The 17,622-nt window shown below is 42.7% G+C and overlaps 1 pseudogene; it reads right to left on the bottom strand.

Annotated features, from left to right (window-relative positions):
• Positions 1 to 14,459, bottom strand: part of LOC129868360 (collagen alpha-1(XXVI) chain-like) — a 73,062-nt pseudogene extending 58,603 nt beyond the window's left edge.
• Between the last annotated feature and the right edge of the window lie 3,163 nt (positions 14,460 to 17,622).

Raw genomic sequence — 17,622 nt, 5'->3', positions numbered from 1 at the left:
GTGTTGCACGTTTGTTCCTAACAATACTAGTCCGGATGGGAGCATTTCAAAAGCTCTGAGTGGGTTGGCAAGGTTATAAGTGGAGATGAAGGGTCTTGCAGGTGTGGAGGAGGGTGGACTGTTCCCCTGGCTGGGTGGTTGTTTTGGTAAGTACACTGCAATGATGATTACTGGATTTCTGACACTAGTTGTTGTTTTTTCGTTTCTGTGTTGCCTGTATCATACCTTGTTTGAAGAAGTTTGTTACAGATGTGTAAGGGGCCTCTGGTATGATGCCGTTGCTTGATGCTCCAGTTGGAGAGGCTGATACGAAAACGAGCTTCCGCAGGAGAGTGGGCTGACAGAGGAGGACCCTTGGTTTGCTGTAGATGATGTTGTTGAATGAATAAAAAGTGATGTTTTGTCCTCCCTGTTGTGAAGGTTTGAAGTTCCCGGGTGGCGACGAGCCCACCTGGTACAGGTTGTATAGAGGGATGGACCTGAGGGTTTAACATATTCTCGTTTTTTGGTTTACTAATGTGTGGTTGGCCACTCCAGGTGTAGTTATTGCTTAGCTTTGTCTTTTTATACTTTTATGTCACGTCTCTTGTGAGACGTGAAGAGAGGGAATTAAAAATTTGTCTTCTGACAAATTTTATCCCTTAGTTTTGTGTTCTTTTTATACTTTTATGTCACGTCTCTTGTGAGACGTGAAGAGAGGGAATTAAAAATTTGTCTTCTGACAAATTTTATCCCTTAGCTTTGTCTTTTTATACTTTTATGTCACGTCTCTTGTGAGACGTGAAGAGAGGGATTTGTAAGAAATTGTAATAGAGACTGGAAACTAGCAATAACTACACTTCAACATAAGCCATATATTATACAAAAATACACATACTCCTCATTTCTCTTGGACATATGCTGGACTTAAGACGCCAACTACAGACACACATAATTCCCCTCCCCCATAATAACCACAGAACACACTCAACCCATGGTTGGAGCCCAGGACAAAGAACTATCTCAGGAACCAATGGAACGTGGACACCAGGCCTGATCAGGACTACCCAAGACCCAGATCGACCAATCGGAAGGCCAGACTCGCAGATCTACCTACTTGGCTTGTTGCCTATATAGTACTGTACAAGTCTTGAAACTCTCTCTTTCCCGGACGATTCAATATGAGTCAGACAGAAAGAGCCTTGCTGCAAGATTTTACTAAGATATCTTTACATGTGATTAAACGGCCTTATTATAAAATTATCCACCTCGTCCTATTGTCTCCTCTTGTTCTCCTGTCAACAGTAAACGTTTTACTAACAGTTATTGTGTGTAGATGGGTGAGAAAAATAAATAAATGTAATCTATTTTTAATTCAGGCTGTAACACAACAAAACGTGGAATAAGTCAAGAGATATGAATACTTTCTGAAGGCACTGTATACAGTATGCCATTTAGCAGACACTTTTCTCTATCGCAAAATTTTCGTATGGGTGGCCCCAGCGGGAATGGAATCTGCAATCCTGGCAATGCAAGTGCCAATCTCTACCAACTGAGCTTGACAGGACTACTCTCCCATCTCTCCGACAGGACAACATTACACAACTCAAAATTGTGTTGCTGCCAGGGTCCCTCACCTAAAACTGCAACACGGCTACACTGGAGCTTTCCAGACCGACATTTTATACCTTTGCCATTTTCTTTACCAAAATAAACATATCAAGTCATGCATAAAAAATATGATATGATATCTGATTGCCATGGTTGAGATCCTACAGTATAAGGCCTGTGGAGTACACAGCCATGTGAATGATTGCAGAAATGGAGATGTTTGGTGGTGGGGCCAGTAGCAGATGTTCATGACTCAGGGATGAATCCTAATTCATGAGTGCTTGAAGTGCACACAAATCTCCCAATGACAGAGAAGCCATTTGCTTGTGTGAGAGTGTGTGTGTGTGTGTGTGTGTGCGTGTGCGTGCGTGCGTGTGTGCGTGCGTGCGTGTTTGTGTGTGTGTGTGCGTGTTATAGAGCTGAACTTCCTGCCCCGAGACATCCAATCCCTGGGGTTCCTAGTCTGTGAAGACATCCGCTATAACAGAGAGGTGGAGAGTGGCAGAGTTTGGGTAGGGGGGTAATGGAGGGAATGGGGAAGACAGGGGAGAGTAGGGAGGATTGGTACATTAACAACAGATGGAGCGTATGACCTTGGTTTCCCCTGAAATCCAAAACAAGGCTGGACCCCCAGTAGAACAGACCAGTAGGGCCCGGGGGATCACTATACCGAGGGCCGCCCCACACCGCCACAGTCTGGCTCTGTTTACCCATTCACAGAAAGAGCACTTCCAGTCAGTGAGAGGCCCCTCTCCAGATGGTGTGTGTGTGTGTGTGTGTGTGTGTGTGTGTGTGTGTGTGTGTGTGTGTGCGTGTGCGTGTGCGTGTGTGTGTGTGTAACTGCACAATGACTTGCAAATACAGTACGACAACAACATATTGTTTTTGGTACAATTGTACACTATAAGAGTGCAGCATACTCAGTGGTAACCAGTGGAACACCAAGATAGAAACGATAGATAGCGATCTCAGTGGTAGCCAGTAGAACACCAAGATAGAAACGATAGATAGCGATCTCAGTGGTAGCCAGTGGAAAACCAAGATAGAAACGATAGATAGCGATCTCAGTGGTAGCCAGTGGAAAACCAAGATAGAAACGATAGATAGCGATCTCAGTGGTAACCAGTGGAACACCAAGATAGAAACAATAGATAGCGATCTCAGTGGTAGCCAGTGGAACACCAAGATAGAAACGATAGATAGCGATCTCAGTGGTAGCCAGTGGAAAACCAAGATAGAAACGATAGATAGCGATCTCAGTGGTAGCCAGTGGAAAACCAAGATAGAAACGATAGATAGCGATCTCAGTGGTAGCCAGTGGAAAACCAAGATAGAAACGATAGATAGCGATCTCAGTGGTAGCCAGTGGAACACCAAGATAGAAACGATAGATAGCGATCTCAGTGGTAGCCAGTGGAACACCAAGATAGAAACGATAGATAGCGATCTCAGTGGTAGCCAGTGGAACATGTAAGAAATTGTAATAGAGACTGGAAACTAGTAATAACTACATTTCAACATAAGCCATATTTTATACAAAAATACACATACTCCTCATTTCTCTTGGACATATGCTGGACTTATTAAGACACCAACTACAGACACACATAATTCACCTCCCCCATAATAACCACAGAACACACGGTTGGAGCCCAAGACAAAGAACTATCTCAGGAACCAATGGAACGTGGACACCAGGCCTGTTCAGGACTACCCAAGACCCAGATCGACCAATCGGAAGGCCAGACTCGCAGATCTACCTACTTTGCTTGTTGTCTATATAATACTGTACGATTCTTGAAACTACCTCTTTCCCGGACGATTTCATACAAATCAGACAGAAAGAGCCGTGCCGCACGCTTTGCCTAATATCTTTACACTTGAATAAATCTGCCTTATTATACAATTATCCACCTCGTCCTATTGTCTCCTCTTGTTCTCCTGTCAACAGTAAACGTTTTACTAACAAACTTGGTAAGCAGAGGATGGTCAAAACATATTTGAATTCGGCCCAATAGAAAATTCATCGGACAGGAGACGAGAGGGAGAAAGATTCCAGAGGAGAGGTGACCTTTTCGAGGGAGAATCGCGATTCAACCCACCCAGGAAACTGATCAGAGAGCTCGAAACTAAAAAGGTGAGCAGATGCCGGTTTAATCAAAATCTGTATATTGTATTATAGCCAATATCTAAATTCAATGATCAGGAGTACTGTGGTGAGTGTGAATTGTTGCTAAATTTATGTGGAATTGTTTAGAATCTAAGGCATAGTGTAAGGATATCTGCGTTAAAAATGTATTCCAAGTAGTCTGATAACAGTGAGGAATTAAATGAATTTTGTCTGAATATATTCCAAGTAGTCTGATAACAGTGAGGAATTAAATTAATTTGTCTGAGATGTATTCCAAGTAGTCTGATATACCAGTGAGGAATTGATGAAATTGTGATATTGTATGTATTCCAAGTAGTCTGATAACAGTGAGGAATTAAATGAATTTTGTCTGAAATGTATTCCAAGTAGTCTGATATACCAGTGAGGAATTGAATAGCGAACCTGAGTCTACTGGAGTTGGCATTCCAGTAGACAGAAGGCTATGCGTGTTATTCTGAATGTATTCCAAGTAGTCTGATAACAGTGAGGAATTAAATGAATTTTGTCTAAAATGTATTCCAAGTAGTCTGATATACCAGTGAGGAATTGATGAAATTAAATGATGAAATATGAAATAAGTTGCATCAGCAGAACCGAGACTAGTCGATAACGCCAAATCAATGTGGGTGATTGAACGTTCCACGAGGCCGATTGCTACTAACTAGCCATATGCTAAGTTGAGGCTGTGCTAAAGTGACCGCCGTGTCGATGTGTATATTGCTGTGAAGCAACTATTTTCTGCTGATGAGTTGACCGGATTTTTCCCTCTCCTGCTGTTGATAAATCCTTAAGGGTTAGAATTAATTTGACAATTATTTTAGAAGCGCTTGATTTACTAGTATATTGTTCCCAAAGGAAATGTCTTAAATGTTTTGGCAAAGTATTTAATTAATTGGAAAAAAGTTCAAATTAATCGAAAAAAAGTTAAAAGTAATAATATCCTTCGAATAAAAGATCTTATAATTGCCATTCCAATTATATCAGGAGCGCTTGAATTCATTAGTATATTTTTCCAAAAGGAAACTTCTGAAATATTTTGCCAAAGTATTTAATTAATTGAATAAGCGAAAAGCAATAATATTTTTATTATAAGTACCTAAAACTGTCATTCCAATAATAACAGGAGCGCGTGAATATATTCGTATATTGTTTCAAAAAGATATAGCTGAAATATTGTTGGAAAACGAAAACAATTCATCGAATACACGGCAATAAAATTCTTTGTCCACGCGGCTCGGACACGAGACTGGGGGAGGTTAGAGGAAGAAAAAATACATCGCTGCTTTCGATCAGTGACGGGCTAAAGTATACAAAGATAATAATAGACCCAGACATAGCTTAACGACAAAATGACCACGACTATCGTCCCCAAACACAAATTCAACGAATATTTAGATCAGAGAATGAAAGACAGAGTAGGCGGGAGATTACACTACAAACCCGTTAAAAGAATTTGGGAAGAAGTGAGGCTGAGATGGACGCAAGTAGGTTTCCTTAGTGGAGTCGCCCCATCAAAAGGGCAACTCCTCATTATGGAGAAAGAATTGGAGGAAGCAGTGAAGCAAGGGATAGAATGTGAAGTTGATAAGAATAAGAGTCACTTATTTAAAAAGGCAGGAACGAAGCAAAGGGAAAAGGCAGAGGCTGAGATGAAAATAGGATTATGGGCGATTGAGGAAATTAGGAAAGCTCTCCCTTACAGGAAACCTGATACGATGGGAGTGGGCACTGGAGCACCAACTGACACCAAAGAGGGCAGGCCCAACAATAATGACGCCCCACCTACCACCACAGCAGCCCCATCGGCCCCAACCCATCTCAGGGGCACTGTGGGGTTAATGGCAATTCCCCAGGCTCAGTTCAACTCCCATGTGCATCACCACATCACCCAATACAATAAGGATACGGGAGGGGCTGAAACACAAATCCAGTCCCTACAGGTACAACTTTTGAAACTACAATTGAAAGAGGCCCAGAAAGGAGAGAAACCCAAGAAACAGATGGTGGCTGAAGACCAACAAGAAATCTCACAAATTATTGAAAAAACTGTTTCCCGAATGATACAGCAACAACAACTACCCATCTTCACCCAGCAGGGACCACCTATACACCCACCCCAGGAGCAGCCATTCCAACTGCCGTATGCCTACCCGCTTCAGCCATACCCTTCGTCGGAACCACCACTACAACCCTATTACCCACTACCACAATCAAACTATTCACCCACATGGGGTTGCAGCATATCTGATGAGCAAAGAATTCACGTTCAGCGCTGAAAGAAAAACAAAAAAAATCCAGAATAAAGGCACACAATCACACATCACTTTTGTCAACACTGACAAAAACATGGCAGTCGCACTCAATGCTAAAGAAGGTCTACCCCACTCCTGTGCAGAAAGAGCTGCACAAGAACTGAGACCTGACCTGGAGAATGAACCACTCACCAACCCTGACCTATGGTTGTACACAGATGGATGCTGTTACAGAGGAGAAGAAGGGAACATAGCAGCATACACAGTGGTGCAGCAGCTTCCGGATAGATCACACGTGACTTTGGAATCTGCTACCATCCCACAACCTGCATCAGCCCAATTAGCTGAAATCATAGGTTTGACACAAGCACTGGAAAGAGCTGAAGGGAAGACTGTGAACATCTACACCGACTCAGCTTATGCTCATGGAGCAGTCCATACGAATGGATCACGATGGCTGAGACGCAACGTCATCACCACAGGAAACCTTCCAATCAAACACAAGACACAGATGGAAAAACTGATTAAATCGGTCTCATTACCTGAGAAGGTGGCCATCATGAAATGTAAAGGACACCAACAACTGAAAAACAGAGTCAGCGAGGGAAATGATGCAGCTGATAAAGCAGCCAAGAAAGCTGGCGGATACACCCCGAGACAAATGGTACTACGGACCCAACCAGCTCGGACTGAGCTCACAAAGCAACACATAAAAGAACTCCAGTTCACAGCAGGTACCTATGAACACGCAGTATGGGGACAGAAAGAGGCCACCAAGGGACCTGATGAACTGTGGAGATGCCATGATGGCAGACTAGTGGCCCCAGCAAACCTATGTCCAGAACTAATACGAGAAGCTCATGGGCCCACACCCGAAGGCAAACTAAAGACTTTACAGAAGGTGTCCCACATCTGGTGGCACCCCCACATGAAAGACATGACAGATTTGTTTTGTGACGAGTGTAGCATTTGTGGTAGACATAATCTAAAGAAACCATTTTAAACGCCCATGGGTTCATACCCAGTCCTAAATGCTTGTTTTCAGGACATCAGCATAGATTACACAGATATGGGGCAAGACAATGTGACAAATGGGAAAAGGTACCTGTTAGTTATGGTAGACAGGTTCTCTAAATGGGTTGAGGCAATACCAACAGCAAGGGAGGATGCAAAATTGGTCATTAAGTGGCTGCAAACCGAACTCATACTAAGGTATGGAGTTCCAAGGCAAATCCGATCCGACAAACGGGTCCCATTTCAGGAACCAACACCTGAGACAGGTGGAGGAAAGATTGGGTGTGTATTGTTTAATGACAAACGCTCCATGTACCAATAGGGTTGGATGTGTAAATGTCAACTGATTAATGGATGTTGTTTAATGATGGGGTTAGTGTACAGGCCACAATCTCATAAGTCTCGTGAAACGCGCCAATCAAATGTATGTGCAGGTTTGAAGTTGATTTGGGTTGAAGTCCTGCCCCTGGCATTGCTGGCCATGAGAGCCTCTCCAGGTGCAGGCACCCATCTCTCTCCTCATGAGACAATGGCTGGAGGAGTCATGCTTGGTCCACCAAGGAAGGGAGGTCATATGCCCGCCCTTGATGTACAACAAATTGTAATGTCTGATAATTGACGGAACTTTCTGCAGCTCTCTTCACACAGATTCACAAGGTCCAACGGGGAAGCTGACGGGAGATCTGGCACCACTGAAGGAAAAAATTGGTGACTGGGTGGGGTTAATGTCCACAAGAGAAAGTGGCTAGAACCCAGGTGGACTGGACTGTACGAAGTGAGGGAGGTTACTTCACACTCAGTCCAGGTCAAAGGTAAATCAGGCGCACCTTGGCACCACCTCACACATTGCACTCCAGCCCCAATCCCTTCTAGAACACTGACAGAAGTCAGAGCTGATTTAAACAGCTTAAATTCGATTCCAAATGAAGACATTCCTGACTCAGGTGATGCGGAATCAAACTCCGCCTCCCCTGATAAAGGAACCTCGCCCAGTTAGAGGGATATTTCTCCCTCCCTGGGCAAGGCTAGGGATATCTGGCCCCTTATTTGTGATATTCCTACTGATATTTGGGGTGTCCCTGGGCACTTTCACATGGTTAATAGAATAACTATAACCGGATCCCCATGGATGTATGTCACGGACACTCTAGTCTAACTAGGTAATAATAGATTAAAAAATTTAAAAAATAAAAAATTTAGAAAACAATAGTTAAAATAAGAAACTAATATGGCTCAAATTGAGAAGGTTGAATAAGAGTGGGTGGAGAGCTGTGCAGAGAATGGACAGAAGATGGCAGTATTGCAGCACCCAATGGTCTCCCAGCCGACTGGTTGAATGCTGGTGACATAATTTTGTTTTTTGGAGTAAACATTAAGGTTAAGGGTTTCCGTGTACCCAGAGATAAGACATCTTAAAAGAATACACTCATATGGGAATAGGAGTTTTACTTTCTGAGTTTTATTTAGGCAAGGGACTTTGAGAAGATAAAGGGTTCTTTTGGTATGTCTAGATATGGAACACGAATGTAGGTGTAACATTTTGACCTGTTTTCTGTTTTCATTGCATTTTCCGGCGACTTGATCACTCGCGGGGAAATGTAGTGAGAATAATGAGATTGTGTCATTTGGGATACTAGTTTTGAGGTAAATTGATTATAATAGAGTTTATAACTCTTGACCATAAGGTAAGCATTTGTATTGGCCATTAGAAGATAGAGATAGGTTAATTAAGGTTATGTTAGGACTTTAGAGATTGACACTATAAGACCTGTTGTTATTTTTAAATCCATGCAGATAAAGTCAAAACAGTGAGACACTTAGTTAATATTGTAAAGGAACACATAGTTGTTATTGACTATTATTAGAAAAAGGCAGACAGATGGGTCTACCCCGCACTGTTTAGACCTTGAAGGTTTGAGAGCAGAGTGGGGAGGGTGGACCAGGAAATGAGCAAGGTGGGCTGTGAAATAAGATAGGAGAGAAATGGGTTAACATATATAAGCAGCACAGATACATTTCAAAGTAGATAGGTCACTTGACAGAGAATTGGAAAAGAATAGATATGGATGTGCGCCCAGGGGAGAATTGGATATGCGGGGAATAGAAGGGACGTTCCTATAATATGATGTACTAGGTTATTATTTAGAGTAGGTAAGGTTGATACCTGGCCAGAGCCAGGTATCAAACGTAGGAGGGTACATTGTGGTCTAGGAAAGGATGGGGCCTATTGGATAATAAACGTATTTAAAATAAAAAAATTCTAGTTAACCAAACCTGTATATCCAAGAGTTTATGCATTGCAGGTGAATTAAGGGAGAAGGTGAATCACTCGACCTAGGGGCATATCGCACTTGGAGGGTGAGACACACTGACACTGCCGAATGATCACAGAGTTAAGGAGAAGAACCGTTGCTAATAGAGCTCGGGGATCAACTCCTTAATGAATCATTCCCTGCCCCCGACCTTTCCTCACTGTGTTCGTTCATAGAAGTGAAAGTGTTGCTTGATCTCTGGCTGATGATGTGTTCTCTGGGAGAGGGTGGGGTTTTACAGGACTGCTTGTAGTCCTGAGCTGTCTGATCAGGATACGATGGGGATGTTACCATCGCAGTGCTGCCAGAACCACCACCAGTTCCAACGGACCAGGGTTCAGCCGGCCTCCTCCACCACTTCAAGACCAAGTCCCACGCCATCACCTAAGCTCTCCAATCTGGTACAGATAATAAATATAAAAGACATCTCAGATAGTGAACATTTGGGGACTGAAACTGTTTATGAGGAAAGGGAGAATATGTGGTTGGCCTACAAAACACTTAATAGAAAGGACTGTGTCGTATGTGGACATGCCAGACCTATTCTGGCTGCTCACCCATTTGTCCTAAGTAATGGGGAAGGTTTGATGTGCATATTGGAAAGTTCAAGCCAAATTTAACCCTGTGTAAAACTCTGAGTCTTGTGTTCCCAGAAGTCCCTCCCCAGAAGGTACCGTGGGGAGTTAAGGCATATGGGGGACATAACAGCTGTAACACTGGTACAAGTAGAGGTATAGACTATGGAAGGCTCCCTGCTACTACCTGCATCACTAATACCACTATTAACTAGAGGTGTTGCTGATGTATGGTGGATGTGTGGACCTGCCAGGCGGTTGACCCCATTTTTGAAAGGAAATTGTCGTTGCTCATGTGTTTTGGCCAGTCTGATACCACCATTGCCTATTATTATAGCTAATCAACTTCTGGGAGCTACACATGACACAGAGGCTTGGGACCAACCCAGGAGACGGCAGAAACGTGACGCTCCTTGGTCCGAGGGTACAGATAACATGCACACCAACCTGTTGGGGTCCCAATAGGGGTCCCCCACGAATTCCAGACATTAAACAGGAATGATGGCCTGTGGCATCTGATGCCCATCATTGGCCCAGCTATTGTTGATGCTAAAACAAAAGGTCTGGATCAATTATATCTACTATAATTAATGATGATTTGTGAAACACACCCACACAGGACTTACAGGGATGGCTGAACAATTGGATGCTACCTCACAAACCAGTAGACACAATAGACTAACACTGGACATAAGTCTGGCCAACCAGGGAGGTGTATGTAAAAAGATTGTAGAACAGTGTTGCACGTTTGTTCCTAACAATACTAGTCCGGATGGGAGCATTTCAAAAGCTCTGAGTGGGTTGGCAAGGTTATCAGTGGAGATGAAGGGTCTTGCAGGTGTGGAGGAGAGTGGACTGTTCCCCTGGCTGGGTGGTTGTTTTGGTAAGTACACTGCAATGATGATTACTGGATTTCTGACACTAGTTGTTGTTTTTCATTTCTGTGTTGCCTGTATCATACCTTGTTTGAAGAAGTTTGTTACAGATGTGTAAGGGGCCTCTGGTATGATGCCGTTGCTTGATGCTCCAGTTGGAGAGGCTGATACGAAAACGAGCTTCCGCAGGAGAGTGGGCTGACAGAGGAGGACCCTTGGTTTGCTGTAGATGATGTTGTTGAATGAATAAAAAGTGATGTTTGTCCTCCCTGTTGTGAAGGTTTGAAGTTCCCGGGTGGCGACGAGCCCACCTGGTACAGGTTGTATAGAGGGATGGACCTGAGGGTTTAACATATTCTCGTTTTTTGGTTTACTAATGTGTGGTTGGCCACTCCAGGTGTAGTTATTGGAGTGGTCTCCTTTTTGGTCCTTGCTCATTTACGACTCAACTTACATTGATGCTATTGGTGTCCCTAGGGGGTGCCAGATGAATATAAACTGGTGGACCAAGTGACAGCTGGGTTTGAATCTTCTGTCTGTTGGTGGTGTACAGTTAGTAAAAATGTGGACAGAATTAACTACATTCATCTTAATGTCCAGAAACTGGGCAATTGGACTCAACAAGGCTTCGAGGCGGTCCATGGACAATTGGCAGCTACGTCCCTGAAGGCATTTCAAAATAGAATCGCGGTTGATATGTTATTGGCTGAACGGGGGGGGGGGGGGGGGTCTGTGCAATGTTTGGTGAACAGTGTTGTACTTTCATTCCCAATAACACAGCTACGGATGGGAGTCTGACTGTAGCATTGGAGGGACTTCGTACCCTTAATGGTAAGATGAAACAGCATTCTGGAGTGGACACTACTATGTGGGACTCATGGATGGATGCTTTTGGTAAATATAAGACGCTGGTTTCCTCCATCCTAGTATCAATTTCTGTTTTTGCGGCCATTCTTGTACTTTGTGGATGCTGTTGCATTCCATGTGCGCGCACGCTTGCTAGCCGTGTTATAACTGCCGCCATAGACCCGAATCAGGAAAGGGCCCAAATGTTCCCATTGCTTGATGATGGGGAAGCTGGACCTGTCTATCTATTTGAGGACTAAGATACTTTTATGATTCCCCTTTTAGAGAGGGAATCAAAAATTTGTCTTCTGACAAATTTTATCCCATAGCTTTGTCTTTTTATACTTTTATGTCACGTCTCTTGTGAGACGTGAAGAGAGGGAATCAAAAATTTGTCTTCTGACAAATTTTATCCCATAGCTTTGTCTTTTTATACTTTTATGTCACGTCTCTTGTGAGACGTGAAGAGAGGGAATTAAAAATTTGTCTTCTGACAAATTTTATCCCAAAGCTTTGTCTTTTTATACTTTTATGTCACGTCTCTTGTGAGACGTGAAGAGAGGGAATTAAAATTTGTCTTCTGACAAATTTTATCCTTTAGTTTTGTTTTTTTTATATACTTTTATGTCACGTCTCTTGTGAGACGTGAAGAGAGGGATTTGTAAGAAATTGTAATAGAGACTGGAAACTAGTAATAACTACATTTCAACATAAGCCATATTTTATACAAAAATACACATACTCCTCATTTCTCTTGGACATATGCTGGACTTATTAAGACACCAACTACAGACACACATAATTCCCCTCCCCCATAATAACCACAGAACACACGGTTGGAGCCCAAGACAAAGAACTATCTCAGGAACCAATGGAACGTGGACACCAGGCCTGTTCAGGACTACCCAAGACCCAGATCGACCAATCGGAAGGCCAGACTCGCAGATCTACCTACTTTGCTTGTTGTCTATATAATACTGTACGATTCTTGAAACTACCTCTTTCCGGACGATTTCATACAAATCAGACAGAAAGAGCCGTGCCGCACGCTTTGCCTAATATCTTTACACTTGAATAAATCTGCCTTATTATACAATTATCCACCTCGTCCTATTGTCTCCTCTTGTTCTCCTGTCAACAGTAAACGTTTTACTAACAAACACCAAGATAGAAACGATAGATAGCGATCTCAGTGGTAGCCAGTGGAACACCAAGATAGAAACGATAGATAGCGATCTCAGTGGTAGCCAGTGGAACACCAAGATAGAAACGATAGATAGCGATCTCAGTGGTAGCCAGTGGAACACCAAGATAGAAACGATAGATAGCGATCTCAGTGGTAGCCAGTGGAACACCAAGATAGAAACGATAGATAGCGATCTCAGTGGTAGCCAGTGGAACACCAAGATAGAAACGATAGATAGCGATCTCAGTGGTAGCCAGTGGAACACCAAGATAGAAACGATAGATAGCGATCTCAGTGGTAGCCAGTGGAACACCAAGATAGAAACGATAGATAGCGATCTCAGTGGTAGCCAGTGGAACACCAAGATAGAAACGATAGATAGCGATCTCAGTGGTAGCCAGTGGAACACCAAGATAGAAACGATAGATAGCGATCTCAGTGGTAGCCAGTGGAACACCAAGATAGAAACGATAGGTAGCGATGCATACAGACATGGAGAACAACATGGACACAAAAAGCTGAAACCCCTGTGAGGCCATTCTTCATTTAGACTTTGACCCATTACAACTTTATACTGGTATCTGCAAAAACAATTCTGCCATTAACACTAATTTCACATCTTCATAATATTGCTTTCCTTCTGTAAGTTGACTCCTCAGAGTCAGCACAGTGGAGGGTCATCACCAGTCCTATGTTGAACAGAGCTCCAGTCTGAAATGGGGAGCAGAGCCATGTTCTCTGTATTAGACACCAGTCATAAATTAGAGACCTTGGTCTCAATTGGACCCCCTTTAAAAATAAAGGTAAATGGAAATCAATTAAATTAACTCTGAACCACCATATCGGTTACAGAAGAAATACTGTGTCTTGGTCCATTAACCGCTTGCCCGATGGGAACTTACGATAAGGAACATTGTCCCAAGAAAAAGCAGAACAGTGAGTCCAACCAAGAGGGAGGACAAGTAAGTAAAATCTGGTTCAGTGACTATCCCTATCTTCATTACACCACAGTCAGGAGATTAAATAAACAAAACAAACCACAAAAACAAAATGCCCAGTCTAGAATACAGTGCATGAGTGGGTGATGATCGGCCATTGTTTTCACCCTGTAATTTTGATGTCATACAGTACATAGCAAGGAGTTTAGGATCAAAGAATGTATGAGGTACACAAGGGGACCACTGTTTTGACTGCAGTGCCCTTGGGGCATTTCTACCTCCAGCTCACCAGCTCTTTGAGTTTAAAAGGTAGACAGATAGATAGACAGACGAACGGACTGAAGGACGGGCAGACAGACACAGGTACAGATGTAGGATCTTAATTTGACACGGCAAAATAATCTTCAGCAACAGAATTTGAACGTTTAGTCCATAATGTTTCTTGATCAGTGGTTAGGCAATTAGCTGGCCAAAAGTAGGCTACATGAAAAGTGCAATACTGTTCCTATAACCATGTGTTAGTGTGGGTTTTCAGTGAATTTATGTAAATCACGAAGCTCATCTACATTTGCAGGAAAATGGTCAGCATCAAAAGTGATGAAATTAAGATCCTACATCTGTACAGTACTCTACTCACCCTCTTTGCAGTCGTTTCCCAGGAAGCCTGGGCAGCACCTCCACGCCAGTGCTGTCACCTGGCGAAACGTCAGCCTGTACATGGGCCGGACCAGGGTCCTGTAACTGAGAGAAGATGATAGTCACTGACGGGCAGCACTGTAGCACTGGGGCACATGTTCACTTCACAGACATCATTAGAGGTCTTAACACTGACGTCAGTAACATTACTGTAGGACAAACCTTCACAGACATTATTAGAGGTCTTAACACTGACATCAGTACCATTACTGTATGACAAACCTTCACAGACATCATTAAAGGTCTTAACACTGACGTCAGTAACATTACTGTATGACAAACCTTCACAGACGTCATTCAAATCCTTTACAAGGGAGAGAATACACTGACCTCTTTACACTGGAAATGACTAAATAAAAATATGTTTAATTCATCTGTAACATAGGGATAAGATAACAATGTTGATCCAAGCTTAACACTATGTCCGAATACCCAGAGTCCATTAAAGTAAGAGTATCCAATCAGGATAGGGAAACCTGGAAATGGTGGCCGCCAAAGCTTTTGGCTCAGCAAGATGGTTTGTTACCTTATAGGCTACTGCAACTCATTATGATTTATATCTAGCTTGTTGACATGAGTGGATATTCCCTAAACTCAATATGGGTCCCAGCGCAACACTGAAATCATAACACTTCATGTCTGAAGTTGTAATTGCCGCTGCATGACAATCAATCTGCATGAAGGGCCTGTGGCGGTGAGTGAGTGAATGCCATTCATACCTGATGAGGTTAGAACAGGGTCCTGGCCACCGGCAACTCTGAAACACTCGCTGCACTAGAGTCTCCGTCCCGTTGTGCACCTGGCATGACACCAGTATTCGACACTGTGTACTGACACCAGTTCCTACCAAAGGAGATCACAGGGAGGCAGAGTTTTAGTGTGTGTGTGTGTGTGTGTGTGTGTGTGTGTGTGTGTGTGTGTGTGTGTGTGTGTGTGTGTGTGTGTGTGTGTGTGTGTGTGTGTGTGTGTGTGTGTGTGTGGGGGGGGGGGGGGGGGGGGGGGGGGAAAGCATTTTTTTATTGCAATTCTTATTTTATTGAGGAAAACTCCGAGAGGTCCGCTTATGTCAATCGAGAAGTTTGGAATATCAGGCCAAATCTAGTAAGACATTAAATAAATGTGTTCACATTGTCATAAACTAGTGTTGAGAGACAATGGGCAATTTTTAAGTAGCCTGCTCCATTAATTCATTCCAAACCAAACCAGAGCCACTTCTTAATGTTTTGTTTCATTATTGCCAGTACTGCTTTTCATTTCGTTATTCATAGCAGGAATTGGAACAGTCATATACTTTTGGTTACTTCATTCAGAATAAAGTCAATGCAAATTGTCATGCAAGCATACACAACAAGTCCAACTTTCTCAACAGAATGACAGCTATAATATTTTTAACTTGTTTTTTAGCGCCTACACCGCCAAACACAGACGATGCTGGGCCAATTGTGCACCGCCCTATGGTACTCCCAATCATGGCTGGTTGTGTTACAGCTTGGAATCGAACCAGGGTGTCTGTAGTGACGCCTCAAGCGCTGAGATGCTGTGCCTTACACCGCTGCGCCACTCGGAGCTCCCCCAAAATAGATATTTCTACAGATCAGTATATGTTTAACCTTGAACAACAACTTGGAATCATAACTTTTCTGATGAATACATGAGTGACTTCATTAGGTTTTCATTTAGGCTACTTATTTGCTTGAGGTCCACTTACCTGCGAGCCACGTTGGTGCCTGCAAGGGGTCCAGCAGTGTGTTCAGTGTGGATGCGTTGCAATGTCACACCTGGAAACTGATAGACAAACCCGGTCCCTTGTGACAGACTGGGTGAACACATCCAAATACAGAGAAAGCTCAAAATTATTGAAGCTGTCATTGTCTGCGAATTTATGGTTCCTTTCGAGTGAGAGTTTGAACACTACCTGTATTGTGAAGTGCATAAAGTTTGGAGACGGGCGTCTTGGGATGACATATTCGTCCTAATTTGTCATTAAAGTAAACTAATACCATTTAAATCTGCAACTTCGTGAGACATTCTGTAGTGTTACCCCGGTCCCTGTCTTAGTCGTGTTAGGCGTTTGCCTTCCAACTCTGGAGAGAATGTCTACTGTCTGCAGCAGCGTGCGCGCTATAACGCACTGGAGTTTGGAGAGTTCGGAGCCTATTACCGCTCAGTAATGTGGAACGGATAAAGTTGATTTTACCAGCTCATATTGCCAATCATTTAGCTGATTTTTTTACAAAGAAAATGTATTTACTGAGCGATAATGTAAACATCCATTCTTCCAAACAAGCTATTGTCCAATGGATTGATCATATTATGAGCAAAAAAATTGCTCTTTTAGTCTACAAATGGTGTCAGTAGAGGAGGTGTTAAACCTATTGAAGTCATTTAAATCTACAGGTTATGATCTTATGGACAATTTTTTTACAAAGCTATGCTGCTCCCCAGATTGCAGCTCCACTGAAATACATATGTAATTGGTCACAGAAAAGGGGACTTTTGCAAATGTATGGAAGCATGTTAAACTGTGTCCTATCCCGAAAGACAGCAAAGAACCCATTACTCCTGCCAATATTCTACCAATTAGTCTACTCCCTTCACTCAGTAAGATATTGGAGGGTATTGTGAGTAGACAAATATGGGAGTACATGGAAAATAATTATCTGATTACAGCCAATCAGCATGCTTATCGCAAAAACAATTCCACTACCACTGCATTGGTTAACATGCCTGACTAGTGGGCCAATGCTATGGATAATGGCAGGTTTGTGGGTGTACAATTTTTTGATTTTAGTCCAGCATTTGATTTAGTGGATCATGAAATAATTTTGACAAAATTATTGTATTATGGTTTTAAGGAGGTATTGAATTGGGTACAGTCATATGTAACTGACAGGAAACAGTCCACCTATATCATTAATGGTTCATTTTCTTCCCCTCATGCTTTAAACTGTGGAATATCGCAGGGCAGCTGCCTTGGGCCACTTCTTTACTTAATATATACCAACGAACTTCCTTATGCCTTATCTGAAACTCAAACTACTATATTTGCAGATGATACTACAATTTATACAGCAAGACAATCGGTTAAACAGGTACAGCAAGCTCTACAAGTAGATTTGGAAAATATCAGGGATTGGGTTTGCTGGAACAAACTTGTTTTAAACACCAAGAAAACCAAAGTTATGT

Source organism: Salvelinus fontinalis, chromosome 13 (assembly GCF_029448725.1).
Source record: "Salvelinus fontinalis isolate EN_2023a chromosome 13, ASM2944872v1, whole genome shotgun sequence".
NCBI classification, from domain to species: Eukaryota; Metazoa; Chordata; class Actinopteri; order Salmoniformes; family Salmonidae; genus Salvelinus; species Salvelinus fontinalis.
The sequence above is the reverse complement of the archived record's forward strand: the minus strand, read 5'-3'. Positions and strand labels throughout refer to the sequence as shown.